Source organism: Onychomys torridus, chromosome 12 (genome assembly GCF_903995425.1).
Source record: "Onychomys torridus chromosome 12, mOncTor1.1, whole genome shotgun sequence".
NCBI lineage: Eukaryota > Metazoa > Chordata > Mammalia > Rodentia > Cricetidae > Onychomys > Onychomys torridus.
The window spans coordinates 24330490-24341921 of NC_050454.1; the positions used below are offsets into that span (position 1 = coordinate 24330490).

General features: G+C 46.5%; 1 protein-coding gene across 1 annotated transcript in view; it reads right to left on the bottom strand.

Annotated features, from left to right (window-relative positions):
• Boc (BOC cell adhesion associated, oncogene regulated) overlaps positions 1–6393 on the bottom strand; it is a 70966-nt gene extending 64573 nt beyond the window's left edge. The window contains 2 exon segments of the mRNA XM_036203286.1: positions 1539–1651; positions 5933–6393. The gene's annotated coding sequence lies outside the window, so the exon portion shown is untranslated.
• Positions 6394–11432: the final 5039 nt, after the last annotated feature.

Sequence of the window (11432 nt, forward strand, 5' to 3'; positions counted from 1 at the left end):
ACTGCAGACGTTTATATATTCAGAGATATGCAAGAGAGCAAATGCAACCAATGAGCAAAATGCTAAATTCAAGCACATGTTTCCTGAACTCACTCTCTCTCTCTCTCTCTCTCTCTCTCTCTCTCTCTCTCTCTCTCTCTCTCTCTCCAGGGTGTCTCTATGTTGACTAGGCTGGCTTCAAACTCACAGCAATCCTCCTGTCTCTGTTCCCCTAGTGCTGGGAATAAAGGTGTGCGCCACCGTATCGGACATTTCTCTGTCTGATGGAGTTGAGAGAGGAACAAAATCATCCACTCATCCTTTTCCCCCCTGAAAAATATTCAGTGACTGATCTTAGAAACATGTCCGAAAACCAGACTCAAGAGATTCTGCTTTCAATTCAGAAACTCTTAAAAGAAAATGCAAAGAGAAATACTTTGACTTTAGTATCTCACGGCACCAACATACTTAATCACCCACAGAGGGAAAAGAAAATGAATTTTCAGAAAGAAACTAAGGGAACAGCTCATACAGGCAGATGCAAAAGAACATTCTGGATTGCTGCTCTGCTGGCTCAATCTTTGGCTTTGACTCAGTCTGAGCTTTTGTCTCCTCTGGTTCAGGAAGTACTTCTGAGCTGATGCATTAACATTGGGTTTGCTCGGCATTTCCCTTCCGGCCAGCAACGGACTGCCTGATGCTACAGACTCTCCCAGCAAACATTAGAAACAGACTCTTGAAGAAAGCTGGCAAAACTCATGCCATGGTGCCAGGGGCATAGCATGTGTGCAGTGAAGGGCAATGAAAGGATGGAGGCCCCAGCCTGGCCACACTTCCTCACCCTCCTCTTGCCTGACTAACATCGTTCAAAGTCATCCGAGAAGAAGAATGTTCTTTGGCCACATGTCTCAGTGCTTGGCTTCTTTGGGGTTACTCTTCATCAGGACTGCTTACCCTGCACTCTCTTGTTACTTTCTCAACATGTTCTCTGGCAACTGGAGTGAATTCACTGTGCATTTTTACTGCTATGATTTCTGCTTTCTGCCCAATAATCCTGTCCCAAACATCAAAGGCCTCCTTTGAAGATAAGGCCAAATTTGTCATTAGGAAAAGAGAAGTTATTCCCTAGCTATATTTTAGAAGATGGTAAGAAGCAGAATCCCTCTGGTTTTTGTGAGATAAACAATGCCTGGTACATCAGACCACAAGGCATTCACAGTGATACCATTGACAGAGACATAAACACTTGGCATTCCTCACCCAAACCTACGCAGGACTTCTCCAGAGCAAGCTCAGACTCCAAATCTCCTGGTTAATGATCTGTCTCCAACATATCTGACAAGGTTTGCCTTGGGAGAGGGGGTTCACATGGCCACCACAAGCTTTGCCTACAAGAGTGTATGAGCTGCTAGGAACAACCAGAATTCTACCTTCCATCTGAAGCTGGACTCTTCCAGAACTAATGGATGAGAAACACTGCCATCTCAGTGGTAACAGAACCTGAAGAAACAGCTGGCTCAGCAGGCTAGAGAGAGAAGACAATGAGCAGAAAACCTCACCTATGTCGTCTACGTCTTCCCTGCTACCCTCAGGTGGATGCTGACAAGACTTCATGGGTCATGGAGTCCTCGAATCCTGTTTCCAGACTGAAGCCAAAGAGAGCAGTTTCACCCTGTGAACAATGGGAATAGAGAGTGTTCTGAAGTCCTTTCTATTTCTAAGTGTGGTGCTATAAACCACAGCAATCCCTTATTAATCCATTTTATGGATAAGAAAAGAGAAGAAAAACATTTTTTTTCCTAAGATCATAGGCATCTTTTCATTTCCCAGTTACCCACCTCCTTGCTAGAACTCATGAGCAATAAAGAACAATGATTATATTTTACAAAACCATTATCTTGGCATCCAGAAGCACTCATTCATTAACATTCATAAAGTACTTCTTCAAAATATATAAGCAGGCCACATACTTAATAAGGACAGGGCCCTGGATGGCAGGGTAGGAGACAAAGAATAACCTCATCAGAAATCAATGCTCACCTATATGTGGTCAACCTAGAGCAGAAGGTATTAGTATCACAAAGTGGGATGGAGCACATATAAAAGGCTGAGAGATTTGAATTTTTTTATAATTTATTTTATGTGCATTGGTGTGAAGGTGTCAGATTCCCTGGAACTGGAGTTACAGACAGTTGTGAGCTGCCATGTGGGTCCTGGGAATTGAATTTGGGTCCTCTGGAAGAACAGTCAGTATTCTTAGTCAAGGAGCCATTTTAAAGCTGAGTGGTTAAGGGACTGTTCCACGGGATGAGTAATCTGGTGGGTAGTGGTGAGGGGGTGACAGGTGGGCAGTGGGAATTGTCAAGTATGGTGGTAGCGGGACTGGAAAAGGGATGTCAGCATAAACAAAAGAAAGAGCAAGGGAGATGGGACCAGAGTGAAGAAGGAGGCTAACGGTGAGGGATGCAGGACAGATAAGGGCAACAGCTGGATGCAGGACAGATGAGGGCAGCAGCTGGATGCAGGACAGATGAGGGCAGCAGCTGGATGCAGGACAGATGAGGGCAGCAGCTGGAGGCAGGGTGCCTAGAGTCTCAGGGCCGGTGCTGGAAATGCCTGAGACATCCTTAGAGCTTCTTCCTGAATCCCACCTCCCCACTCTAACCAACACTGAAGGATCCAAAGAGGCAAAATTCTTCCCTAGGAATGCTTTTGGAAGCATGGATTTCAAGATTCAAACCCAACATGGTCTACCAGCTCACCTATCCCAAATGTTTGATTGAAGCTCACCCATTATAAAAATATGACATGTTAGGGTCCCATAGAAGAGCATAGTTAGGATATGATTTATTCCACCAACACTTATTCATTTATCTGTTTATTCCCTCAACAGCAATGTGATGGGATAGATGCACTTTCTGTGAGTCTTTGGTCAAATTATAAAGTACTTCAGAGATGTCTGATGACAACAGTCAACACTTGTATCACAGCTGCAAAAAGTACATATGCACAGACGAAAATCGAGAAGCTTGTTATAGGATGGGATTATGGGTAATTACCAAAACATTTTTTTGTGAGCAGTAGGAGTAGCTGTTTATATAATCAATAAAAACCAAGGGGAATTACTCTTTGATGAAGAACACTGACTCTCCTGGGAGAAGGAAGTTCCTATCCTGGTGTCTGATGCATCATAAATATTTGGCGGGTGCAGAAGTGACAAGGAATTAATGTGTTAGAGTCGATGTGTTTTTCAAAATGGAAACCTATCACTCTTTCCTCTCCCTCTTCCATTTCCATTCCCTTCCCCAAAACAAGGGAGCTTAGAGTATGGAGGAAAGAAAGCCAACTCCCAAAGTATAATGACATCTTTTGAAGCCTGGTTAACTCTTTCTTATTCGGGGACCAGAAAATACTAGACAGTAATTACCTAGTGCAGTTGGGTCTCCAGCCGTTGTTGGAAAGACGCGAAGACAAAACCCCAAGTCATTAAGCCTATCAGTGACTGCTGAAATTTGAACCCAGACCCCCCAGGGCCCTTGGAATACTATGATCCTCAGGCTCACTTCTTGCCCTCTTTTCTTAAACCCCAGGAGCCCGTGAGGAAGTCAACAGAATTACTTCATGAATAATCTCCTATTCATGTCAGGCCATGGAAACCACAGAGAGGCCTCTGAAGAGAGCAGGGATCTCATGCCACTGGAGGAAAAAAAAACAAAAAACAAAAAACACTTCAAAGACAGTAAAATCTCTAGACCATTTGAAGGATGGAAAGGGACATAAATTACACCCTTTATCTTGAATTGGCCAACCAGCTAGCAGGTTCCTCTCCTGGTTTCCCCCTATACTCTTCCTCCCCAGCTGTGGTCAAAGAACTTGCCCATCCTGGACTCTGTCAACATCCACTTCCAACTGCCCATGATTTGGCCTCTTCCCCTGAGTGAAAGTCTCTTGTAGTACTGTGCATCTGAAATATCATAAAAGTGGGTCAAAGGGGCAGTGTCTGAGATCTCAGTCCTTGGATTTTACAGGTATAGACAGCCTCTAACCAATTCCTGAAGGGACAAATCCTCAGTCTCCACTGTCAGCCACAGGCACAGGGAGAGAACTGTAAGTTCTTTTTTTCCCCCCATCTTTGCATAAACTCACTCCAAAAACTCTTCTAGCTGGGAAATCATAACTTCACTGCTGTTTCCACCTCAACTCTGTCCCGCTGACCCCAGAGTGCTTCCAGATTACCATGGGAACCTTCTGGGTCTCAATTATGAGACCATTAAAAAGGGCCAATTATAAGACCTCAGAGTGCTCCTGGGAAACCTGTTACACACCTCAAAATGGCCAACCCCTCACCTCAGAGTCTCTTTAAAGCTCAAGAAACAGGCCATCCAGATGGATGGGCATCCCAGTCCCTCACGTTGGTCCAACAGGATCTTTTTAATGTTTTCCACACTATTCTTAAAAAAAATGGGGACAGACTTATTGGCCAAACCAAAGATATGCAAAATAGAAAGAAAATCCTCCCGACTCTGGGCTACTTGCTTAGAATTAGCACCCAGTGGTAGAATAAATCAGAAGTGTTTACATATTCAAGAATTTTAAAGCTACATTCATTAAAGTTCTGTGCTTACAAAATTCTGTACAACAAAGAGCTAGGTGATAAAAACGTGCTTGCAACACGGGCCAGAAACAACATCCTTGTCACTTCATCCAATAAGAGGTAACTCCAGTTCAAAAGCTTATGGGAAGGGAGCTGGCAGGGAAGGGCTAGGAGAGCCCAGAACACCTCACCACACCCAGAAAGTGCCTGTTTGGGACTGCTGTTATGTGATTTGCGTATTCTTAGACAGACGTAAGTGCCACATCTCTAGAGGAGCACAACGCTTGTTTCAAGGGCCTGGGTCATCTCCACATGTCAACAAAACCACCTCCAAGGCTCCTTTAGGCCCCTCCAGGTCTGCCTGCCTCCCATCCCGTTTTTCCACCTGGAAAACTAATAGACAGGCCCTTCCAAACTCAGCAGTCACCCCCCTCCTTCTCATAGTTAACAGAAACAAAACCCCCAGAACACAAGCCCAGTGGGATACTACACACACACACACACACACACACACACACACACACACACACACACACCCTCCCTTCCTCCCTTCCTCCCTCCCTCCCTCCCATCTTGCTGATCCTTCAGCCAACACCTCTGGGTGCCAATTCCGTATCTCCCATCCACCGTCCAGCCAAGGAGATTCTTTGGGAGCAGTTTAGCTTTGGTCTCCTTCGGTCCCTTATTTAGGATTTTCCTTTCAAAACGCCGGTGGTAACTTTTCTCCCCCAAGAGGCAAATGGGTGTTGAGTGTGGGCTTGTGACCACCGCCTGGCTGGGCAGCCAGGGCACAGTGTCAATCCAGATTCGGGGTAAGTTTGGGAAGATGTCTGCGCCCTCCCAACACCGGAGCAGCTTCCGGGAACCGCGGGAGCAAAACCACCCAGACCCGGCTAGAAAAGGAGGCGCGGCGGCCCTGAGCCGGCAGCGAAGCACAAGCAGTGGCGGCCCCGGGAACTTCGTGCAGCGTCAGGCCCTGACACTAGCCGGAGCCAGTCGAGCGCTGGGAGCCCCGGAGCCCGAGCCCAGCTCAGCGATCGGAGCTCAAACCGGAGCCCAGCTCAGCGCTCCAGCCCCAGCCCCCGCATCCAAACCCCATCTGAGCCCTAGCAGAACACTCCGAGTCCCAACTGAGCCCCAATCCCGAATCCCAGTCAAACTCTAGGAGCCCCAACGCGGGCCCTAGCCCAGCGCTCGGAGCCCCAGGGGGAGCCCGCGCCCGGCAGCACCACTCGCGGGAGCTGTAGGCATCGCGGGGCGGGTGGCGGTCTCCCACACGCCTCCTCTCTCCAAACCAACAAATAAGCACAACTTTTTTTTTTTAATGAAAAGAAAACAAACTTCAGTGACATGACTCACCTCCCCTGCAGCCGGAGCCTGGGAAGAGGGGGCCGGGGCTTCGGGTCCCGCGTGGTGGCGCGGAGAGGGCCACACGGCCCCCACGCAGCACCGACACACTCGCACAGCGCGGTGACACCCGGGGACACACACCACGGGAGAGTGGCCGCAGCCGGAGCAACAAAGGAGCCCGAGACCCCGAAGTTGCGGGCGGAGAAGGAAGGGCTTGGGTGGCCACGGCAAGTACGAGGTGCGGGAGTGTGTGAGCGCGGCCGGAGCTGACACCCGCGAAACCCAGCTCAGGGTCCGCGCTGCAGGAACCGGGAGCCTTGGTGGCAGCAGCCGCAGCAAGAGGACAAGGCAGGAGACGCCGCGCCCAGCGCACCCAATCCCTCCATATGGAAGACGCTTTTTTGGATGACTGAACTTGCAAACAATTCCTTCTTTTGCTTCTCCTGCCTAGGAGCCTCCCATTACCGCTCGAGGAGGGGAGGGGAGCCGAGGAGGCGGGGAGGAGGGGGAGGAGCGAAAGGGAGCAAAGAAAAAGTCTTGGAAAGGAAACTGGGGGAAAACACACACACAGTCCCCCCAAACTCCAGGACGATTTCCCCCTTAACGCCTCCTTTCTTTGCTCCCCGTTAGACCCACTCAGTCCTTCCAACTTCGTTCGCTTGCCCACACCAAAAGTGCTTTCTCCCTCTCGCGGGGCGCCCTCCACTCTGCTTAGCTTCACCTTGGACCCTTCCTCTTGTCCTCCCTACCCTTCCTATGGCCAATCTATCTTCCCCCAGTCCTTTTCTGGTACCCATCTCTCAATGTCTCTTTCATTCTGAAAAAACAAAAACAAAAACCTTACCAGATAAATCAGTAAAAACAAAATCACAATTAATAAAAGCAGGGTAACCTCACCCCCTCCCCCCCAAAAATGGGGCGAGACAATTAGGAAAAAAAATGATACAAAAACTCATCTTAGCAAAGCAATAGGCAGCCTTTCCCGGACTCACTCGGTTGGCTGGGAAGGGTTTACCAGGTCCTTGGCTTGACCTCCATTCATCATCCTAGGGAATGGGTGGGGGGGGGGGGGGGGGGGGGGTGAGGCGGTTTCACCGAGTGAGCTCGTTACCTCTGTGATTGTTGGACAGAAAACATCCACAACAGTAATTTTCAAACCCTCTGTAGCAGAACTTCTTAGGACAAATTGTTACAACCCAGATGGATAGGCTCCACCTCCAGTTTCTGGTTCAGTAGGTCTGTGCTAGGTAAGAATTACTCTGATTTTTCAGGCGATCTGACACTGCTGGTTCCTCGGGTCCACATTTTAAAGATCTCTTTTGCACAAGTCCAGGGCTGAGCTGAGTTGGCGACACCGAATTAAGAGTCCTTTCCTAAGGATAAGAGTTTGTTATGCTCCATGCTTCTGGAGTTAAGCCATTTGTTAAAGCCACGTTCCAAGGTGGAGAGGAGGCGGCCCTTGGAGCGGTCTGCTAGGGAAGAGCAGGGTGAATAGGGGTGCTGTCTTCCTTGAACGGCAGAACAGTGGCTTTGGGACTCAGTCACGGGGTGACAGAAAAAGTCACTTAAATTTTTTAGGCCATGATTTTGTTTTTTTTTTTTTTTTTTTGTTCTCATCAGTTTAAAAAACAAAAAAACAACTTTCTGCTCAGCACATGATTCTAATTGAATCAGGAGGAAGGAGGGAAAGAGTCCACATTTTACACTCCTCTTTCCTCCTGTGCCTGTTAATTAAAGGAGAATCCAGTTTCTACATTGATTTATCCGGCACTTCTGGCTTAATCTACATGCCTAGATTGTTGGGCATATTCCCTGTGGCAAAATGGATCAAGTGGATGAAATGTTTTTAATAAGACAATGAAAAGGCTCTGAAATCCTTCTTTGAGCCTCCCACCTGCAACACACACACACACACACACACACACACACACACACACACACTCCTAATTTTCATCAGTCTTGGAGAACAGTCTCCAAGACCTGTTTCTCCCCCTGCTCAAAGCTGATGTTAGCCTCTGCCTTTTCACTGTCCTTCTGTGGTACAGTGAGGCCAGCAATGCCTGAGAACCACCCGGGAACAGAACTCGGTAATTCCCAAAGGGAATGAAGGCATCAGCTTCTACTGTTGTGCAAACACCACCTTTCGCTAAGGCCCCCAGCAGGGTGATTGTCTGCTTTATTTAATTTTTTAAGGTTTTTAATTTTCTTATGTGTTTGGGTGTTTTGCCTGTATGTCTATCTGTATACCACACGCATACCTGGTATCTGTGGAGGCCAGAAGAGGGCGTTGGATCCCCATAGACAGTTGTAAATTATCATGCGGGTGCTGGGAATTGAACCCGAGACCTCTAGAAGAGCAGCTAGTGCTCTTAACCACTTAGCTATTTCTCCAGTCCCAGATTTCTGCTTTTCAAAGCTAATTTCCAAGTACCACTCCCATTAGCAATGGTGAGATCCAGTAAGAACAAGGCACTTGAAGTTCTCAGATTTCCATATCCCTACATATATGATCCATCATGGCTTAACATCTCAAAGACATCTCCTTCCCCTTCCACTTATTCTTTCTTAGTATTCTCCATTCTTTCCACCTTGGTTTTTAGGTCTACACAGTCTTTGCATTCTGAGGCAAACCATTTATTCATTCTTGCCAACACTATTTAGCCAGGAGAGGGACCCGTGGCTTTGCGCCTCCCTCAGACAGGCTGATCACCATGCCCGATTGCCTGCGCTGTAATGTAGGCAGAACATGTATGTATCAGAGCTCAATGAAGAGGATTTAGTTTTGAGAGCAGCACCAGGCCACAGCTGGCACCTCAGATGGATTTATTGTTTTCATGGATCTTTGTATTAATGCGACTGTGCTTATTTTTACTGTGTTGTTGAGCAAACTGTATCTCCTCACTTCCCTTGCCTGGAGCATATTGCTCATCCTCCCTTCCTCTGTTGGTCTCTCTCTCTCTCTCTCTCTCTCTCTCTCTCTCTCTCTCCTCTTATCTCTCTGTATCTCTGTCTCTCTGTCTCTCTCTTTCTCATTGTTGTTGTTGGTTTTGTGTTTTGTTTTGTTTTGTTTGGGACAAGGTTTTTCTGTGTAGTCCTGGCTCTCCGGAACTCACTCTGTAGACCAGGCTGGCCTCAAACTCAGAGATCCGCCTGCCTCTGCCTCCTGAGTGCTGAAGATAAAGGCGTGTGCCACCATACCTGGCTCTGTTAGTTTCAAAACCCACCCGGTTCCCCCTTTGCACACCAGCAATTGTAACCGTTAGATGAACTGTGAGCTGAAGGAGGCTCTCTGTTATACATTCTGCTAATGGCAATTTACCTCTGGCATCTTGCTTTGGAGGGGCTTTATGGGCACCAAGAAGGAAGCATTTAGTACTATTTAATACTAAATTATTAATTTATTCTGCTGGGAAGTGGAAGGATAGGCAAGGACTGCAGGGTTCAATGATCACTGGCATTAAGCTGTGCAACAAACCAGGAATCCAGTGGATAATGCTGCTCTGCTTTTGGTGGTCTGCAGACACGCCCACATGCCAGATAAACTGAGGACTCCTTGGTGATGCGGAGTTCCTGTAGGGATTAGCTCTGAGAGACAGTCTACAGTATAGACAAGAAGTGGCCGGGAATTTACTAGTGACCCCTTTGTTTTCATGCTTTTCTTGGTTACGGGTACTTTTGTCCTTGATTTCATTGTTTTCGTGGTTACAAGATACGTGCCCTGAAGAAGACTCAGACTACAGAAGAACCCAGCAGGGGTGTCATCACAGTAAACCTATCATCCAAGGACAACATTGCTAACATATAGGGTGCTTTGGGTTTTAGTCCCTGTTTTTCTCTCTTGTTCTGTTTCTCATCAATATGCATTTCACACTGAGTATATGATTTTCGCTGAATCAAAAGTCAGAATATATTTAAAGGACAATATAAGTCAGAGACAGTCATTCAAAATTTGTAATGAAAAATTACCCTTTTTCTTATGCACTTGATAATTCAGGCAGAAGTCAGAGTCTTCACTGATTTGTCTATAGTTGAATATCTTCCCAAACTGAGTTGTTGTTGCTTTTGTTTTGTTTGTTTGTTTGTTTCGAGACAGGGTTTCTCTGTGTAGCCCTGGCTGTCCTGGAACTCATTCTGTAGACCAGGTTGTCCTCGAACTCACAGAAATCCTCCTCCCTCTGCCTCTGGAGTGCTGGGATTAAAGGCATGCGCCACCACCACCCGGCTTTTGTTTAACCTTTTCAACATCCTTCTAAGAAATAAGCTAATAGCCCCTGAGCACCTTCTTCTCCCAGTCTCTGGAATGGCTTTTGTGTAGGACTCCCGTAACAGCCTGTGTGTGTGTGTGTGTGTGTGTGTGTGTGTGTGTGTGTGTGTGTGTGTAATTGATCTTCTCCACTTTGCAGATAAGGAAAATTACATCATTTGCCTATGATCTCTAACAACAAAGTGTGGTACTCATCCCAAACTGTGCAACAGGGCTCACAGCCATCTGGAACTCCAGTTCCAGGAGATTTGATACCCCTGTCCCACAACCTGGCCTCCATGGCAACTGAGCACACAGGTGGTGCACAGTCATTCATGCAGACAAAACACTTACATAAAATAACAATAAATAAATCTAATAAATACTTTAAAAATACTGATACATTTAAGCTGGATGTGGTAGTTTATACCTATAATTCCAGCACTCTGGAGGCTGAAGCAGGGGGATTAAGATTTCTAGACCCCAAATGGCCTACCTGGTGAGACCATGTCCAAAAAAGGGGCACACTTAACAAAGCCTGAAATTTGGCAAGCCACTAAAGAATCTTTAATGGGTTTTCCAAGGAGATGCATCATAGTACATTCAAAGAATCAAAGTAACTTACTAAGTGTAAATAATTTAGGAGTCTAAGGGTTTGGGTTGGAGAGGTGGCTCATCAGTTAAGAGCACTGGCTGCTCTTCCAGAGAGACCTGGGTTCAGTTCCCAGCACTGGCATAGCAACTCACAACTGTCTGTAACTCCAGTTCCAGGGGATCTGACATACTTACACATACATGCAGTCAAAGCACTAGTGCACATAAAATAAAAATAAATAAATCATTAAAAAAGAAACACCAGCGGTGTGGTGCTGCTGGTGGTGGGGGTGGCAGCAATGGCATACATCTTTAATCCCAGCACTCAGGAGGCAGAGGTGGATTTCTGTGAGTTGCAGGAGAGCCAGTACTATTATACAGAGAAACCATATCTTGAAAAACCAAAATAAATATATAATAAGAGGAACAACAACAAACAAACAACAGCCAAGAGTCTAGGAGTTGTATGCCATAAGAGACTAAGTTCTGATATTTGATGTAAGATTAGAAACTAGATACCAAAATTCATTTCTGACAAGTAACATGCAGTACACTGTAAGTAGTAAGCTGGTTGTGTGTCCATTCATATTCTCAAAGCTAACTTTTGAATAAAAGGCTTTGCCTTGGTAGGAGGTGTTAGCCATGAACTACTCCTGAATTCAACTGTCTAAT